We start from the raw sequence: 5,808 nt of genomic DNA, 5'->3' as shown, positions 1-5,808 counted from the left end.
AAAGAAGTTTTCTCTCATTCTTTAATTTTGCACGTTTTTGTGTCTTTGCTGTTTTTTAACATTTATTTTTTCTGTTGTTGTATTTTGTGTCATTTTCTGTATTTTTCAATTAGATTTGTATTCCTTTTATGTGAATGATTTGTTGTTTTGTGTCATTTTGCGTGTTTTAAAGTAATTTTACGTATTTTCTTTATAATATTTTTGTTTGTTTGTTTTGTGGTTATCTGTAGTACTATGTTGTGTATCTCTCCAGGTGAGAGAAAAGGAAACTTGAAAATTATTTTTTTTCTGAGACAGCAACCAGTTAGCTTAGCACGTAGCAGCACTGGCTGAGGAGAGTCAAAGGGTAAAGGGGCGGGGCTACAATAGCAGTTCTACTGAATTGTTCAAACCATCTTATCAGACCTTATTTATAAAAAAAAAAAGAGTTCCTGATTGTGTTGGAATGTAAGTTTTGTTTCTTGAAGGTTCTAAACTACAGGATCTGAACGTGAGTCAATCAGTGAGTGTTTGTGGATGTAGAAGGTTCTCTGTGTTCCATGATGGATGTAAAATAACGCAGCAGTGAGTTTCACACCTTAAACACGTGTTCCCACTGTAACGACCTTCCTGTGTAAACATTCTGAGCTGCTTCCCGTCTTCCACAGCTGTTCTGTTTCTTTCCTTACAGCTGAAACTAAAACATGCCGTCAGTCAGTTTAAATAAATCCAAAGCCGTGGTCTCACTATCAGGTGTTTGGAAACATAAAAACATCAGAACGTTTAGCTTTGACACACGTCCAGGCCTGGTTTGGATCCATCTTTGATTTACTTTATGAAGCCACACACACACACACACGCACACGCACACACACACACACACACACACACACACACACACACACACACACACACACACACACACACACCCTGTTAACATGTTTTTTAATTGTATTATTCATTATTATTATTTAATTGTATTATTTATGTTTGAATATGATGCAATTTCATATTAATTGTCTGTTGACTGTAACTCCTTAACTTTGGACAGGGGCGTTTCGTGTGACAGAGCAGAATTCTATATTTATCTCTCTAATATTTCTCCAAAAACCAGCTGAGGTTGGGAGATCTTTCCCTTTGTTTCAAAGCTTTTCCAGTTCAAACTCGCACTCAGCCGAACAAGAGACGACTTGTTGAGCAGATTATCAAATTCCTCTGTGAAATTAGATCATTCACATATTCATACATCGGTCCAAAAAATGATTGTTTGTGTGTTTATATTTATTTATTCATCTGAATAATATCCACTGTTATCCAGGAAGTTTACTATTATTATAGTCATTTTATAGATGGAAATCCTTGTTTTAATCAGAATTAAAATGGGTTCAAAGTGACCAAAAATGGTGAAAAATTGGTTAAAAGTTGTAAATAATGGGCCATATATGTGACATTAGGTGGAAAAGTGGTGAAAATGTCTTGAAAGTGGAAAAATTGTGCATTGAAATGTGATGTTTAAGTGTCAGAAATGGGGAAAAATGTAGCAAAAATACATTAAAAGGAGCAAGAAAAAAGTGATTAAAATAAGTTAAAATATGGCAAGTTTGGTGTAGTTTCAGAAAAATAGTAAAAATGAGCAAAAATTGTTCAGAAAAATATTCTTCGTTTCATCTGGCGACCCCCGCCCAGTGTCCCGCAACCCCAAGTTTGAGACCCCCTGTGCTAATGTGGGCTTTATCTCTCATTAGCATCATTAGCATCAGATCAATAAGTGGTGGGAGGTTTGGATTTAATATTTATTATATAATAAATATCTGCTCGCCAACATTTCCTGCTCCTCTCTCACTGTTTAGAAAAGGTTTCATGAAAAGGCTTTTATTTTGAAAGAGAAGGTCCTTATTAAGTGAGGACGGCTGACAGTGATGTGGCCTGAACTCCTTTAAATCCACCTTTCAACTCTCCTTCAAAGAGAATCCGACCCCCCCACCCCTCACCCCCACCACCCCGAGGACACGTCTGAGCCACGGGTAAACGTGTCTCGACGACTTCCCTCCATAACACGAGACGCACATTTTCACTCTCGTTCCAGGTGACCTCTACTGGATCACAGACGTGCGTCCAGGCAGAGCTAAACGTGACGACCTTTCAAACATCTGGCAGCGTTTGTGATCAAAGAGCAGCCGACATCAAAGGCAACTAACGGAGGGACTAATATGTCCTTATTTAGACGTTAGCATTTCTTGTATTTACTGTCTGGTTAAAGAAGGACTAGCAGATTAATTTACTCTACTGAAATACTGACATTTCATGGTTTCACTTCAACTTGAAGGAATGACAACGAAGGACGACAGGAAGTGACTTATAATGGGACAAAATACTATATTATTTCATCTTAAAATGACCACTTCCGTAACCTTTTAAATCATCAGGATCCTTTTTGCTTAGCTACCAACTGACAACTTTTAACTAACCCTAAAATATCTAACATGTTTGTAAAACTTGACAATTAAGTCAGATTTTACAAAAAAAAAACTTACCGGTTTTTTAAAAGATATATTTGATCACAATCCAAACAATAAATCTGCTGACCGAACATTTCTGGTAAATTTCAACAAGAACTTGAGCTTAGAAATATTCAAAAATATAATCTTTAGTGGAAATCTGCAGTTATTCATTTAAAATAAGGGACGCTAATAACCAGTGATGTACCATGACCACTAGGGTAGGGTAGGCAGGGCGTTCCAAATGGAGACCACCAATGTCACCACCAAAAACTATTTCATATGTTTCTACTGGAAAGTGTTCATTCAATTCAATTCAGCTTTATTTGTATAGCACAATTTACAATAATCATCTCAATGCGCTTATCAAAATATAAAATTCATAATAAGAAAGAAAAAACAAGTATTTATCATCTAACAAAATCACCATCATAAACACCATTAAAGAAACTTAAACATTATTTAATATAGCCTCCATACTCTCCAACAACATATATCTCATGACACGACAGCACATCTGTTGTTTGTGTTGGAAACACAAAAACATGGAGAAAATAACAACAACAACAACTCAGAACATCCTCAGTGAGGAGCATCCACAAAGTCAATCCTTCCTTTTGTTCCATTCACTGTAGAAAGAACCAACAATGTTCTGACCTTAGCTTTGCTGAAGGTCTGGTAGCTCAGGTGTTGGTCTCCATCTTTTAAAAGATGTTGTTTTTCCTCAAAACAAAGTTTCTTTATCATCTCTAGCGCTGTCATCCTGACTGTAGTGTTATCCCGCCCACTAGCTAGAGAACGTAGCAGCAGCCACGCTGTATCAATTCACTAATGCACTGTGAACATACGTATAGCATTTAGCATAGCGCGGTTACGTCTAAAGGCAGCTCTCTACATAAATGGTTTTCATCTTGTGGATCTGACTGAGCATGTGCAAACACATAAAAACACACTATGAGAACAGAGGCAGAGCAGCAACGTGTCTTTGGGAGGGGGTGTGGCCTCCTCCTGTCTCCTCCTCCTGCCTTACAGCGGAGTGAGATTGTGCAGCGTCTCTGCCGTACCAGGAAATAATGATGTTTAGTACTTTGGGCTATGAAAAGCACAAAATGCTGACACTTTCAAACTTATAGGTACTGTAGGCTATTGGAAATGAAAAAATAAATTATTTATAATTATATTATAATTAAAACAAATAATCAAAATATCAATTCACCCTTGGGTAGGCACTGCCTACCCTGACTGCACGTCACTGGTGATAGTTTAGATAAAGATAAACTATATTTAACATCTCTGTTAACGACCATCTTTATTTGTGTTTTTTCTGTTATTTCCCATGGAAAGTTTTTTTTTTTTAACGTTTATGGAATTTTTCAACCCTAATGTAAATGCCACAATGTTTAATTTGTATTATTAATTATTATTATTATCTATGTTTGGATATGATACAATTTCAGGTTAATTACAATAAATAATTCAGGTGAAAAGTTTATGTTTTTTAATGTTCCCAAAATGAGCTTGAGTTCCTGTGGAAATGTATGAAACACTAGTCAGTACAAAAATCTCCCTCAGCGTGTGTGAAACAGTGGTTATTCCAGCTGTTACAATCCTTAGCATGACTCTAGCATGTTGAGGAAGTCTGACCACCATTTTTGACTCTAGTGTAAAACATGGAAATACGCACAAATTCAACGTGATGTGTTGGGCAAAATAAGTCATGCCACATGGTTGGCGTCTGTGAGTAAGTCAACGTTAATCAAAACGTTTCCATTAGTTTTGATTGATTAGTTCCAGAAAAGCTGCTGTGGTTCCGACTGCTGCAGCCATCTGTGAGTAGAGCTGTGGCGGTGACAGCTGCCTGTCAAACGTGCTGAATAAATACACACGTAGCTCAACCACGTGTGTGTGCTGCCGTCCCGTTAGCGCACAGTTACACGCACAAAGAGCAGATCTTTGAAAAGTGACGTCAGTGAAACTAATTCCATCAGATTTCATTTCAAAGATGAGATCCAGACTCTGCTGAAGGTCCAGTCTGATAAAAACTCACAGTGACGTAGTGAAGCTCCTCCAGATGTTCCTCTTGAAGCTCAGTGAATGTGACGGCTCAGCAGATGTTTGTGGTCCTGGGGTGAGTCCAACATGTGACCCGACCTCGTCTTCAAAGCAGAACCACGTCACTGTGAACGTCTCAAAGATCTCAGAGGAACTGAAAACACGGCATGAGACGATTAAAGGTCAAACATCAGGCTGGGAAGACGTCGATGAGCAAAGGATGACTTACCAACATCTGTAGAGAAATCTGTGATGTCATCACCTCATGTCCACTTTTACAGGAAGAAACTAAAGGAAGTTTCATTGATCCTTGTCTTGTTTTTAAAAATGTGTCCTAAACTCTTCTAAATGTCTTTATTAATAGATCTATGTCTAACTAAACACATTATTATTCACCATATTCATTTAATCTCCTTTTAAAAACAGTGTTAGAGCCTGTGTTCCTCCATCACATGATTGATGATGTCACACGGCCCCACTGCCTGTAAACATTGTTTTCTATTGGAGTGAAACATTCAGTCTGATTTATAGATCATTTAGGAATAACAAGCAATAACAACTTGTGCTGATTTTGGTTGATCATCATATTCAGGAAACGTTAAAGATGTCGATGTAAACCTGTTGTTGACAGAAATAGGATAAAAACAAATCTGTGACCGCAGGAGGCGACAGTTCCACGGTTTAATGGCTGAAGTTAGAGTAAAGACGCACAAACCCTGGGAGTCCTTTAACGGTCTGTGATTTACTCTCTAACTTCAGCCACCAGAGCATGTCAGCGCACTGTTTAAGGAAGAATAAAGGAGAGCTTTTCTTCTCTGTTTCATTGTCTACGAGGCCGTTCGAAGAATTGCAGCAGATTTCCTTCAGTTTTTGAAGCTCAAACGAGGACAAACGAAGGCGTCACAAACATCGTTTCTCATTCACAGTGAGTTCACGACTCCTCGAGTGTGAAAACACATTTTTTTAACCTTGGATGAATAAATGAATAAGATAAATGTGTGAGCTCGGCCTCACGCTCGTCTCCTTCATCCATCGCCTTTGTTTGTCCCTGAGAGGACAAACTGAGGGACAAATTAACACAGTTTCACTGTTTATTATTCATATGTTTAGTGCTACGTACAGTCCTTACAACTGTTTATGTTGTTTTGTGTTTCTGTTGACTCTCTCTCTCTGTGTGTGTGTGTTTCTGCTGTGGGTGTGTGTGTGTTTCTGCTGTGGTTGTGTGTCCCTAGTATTGTTAAATCTTCAGTGACTGGAACAACAACAATCAGTAGTTTGT

The sequence above is a fragment of the Gouania willdenowi genome, chromosome 20 (assembly GCF_900634775.1).
Source record: "Gouania willdenowi chromosome 20, fGouWil2.1, whole genome shotgun sequence".
In the NCBI taxonomy this organism is placed as follows: Eukaryota; Metazoa; Chordata; class Actinopteri; order Blenniiformes; family Gobiesocidae; genus Gouania; species Gouania willdenowi.
This window is presented reverse-complemented; position numbering follows the sequence as displayed.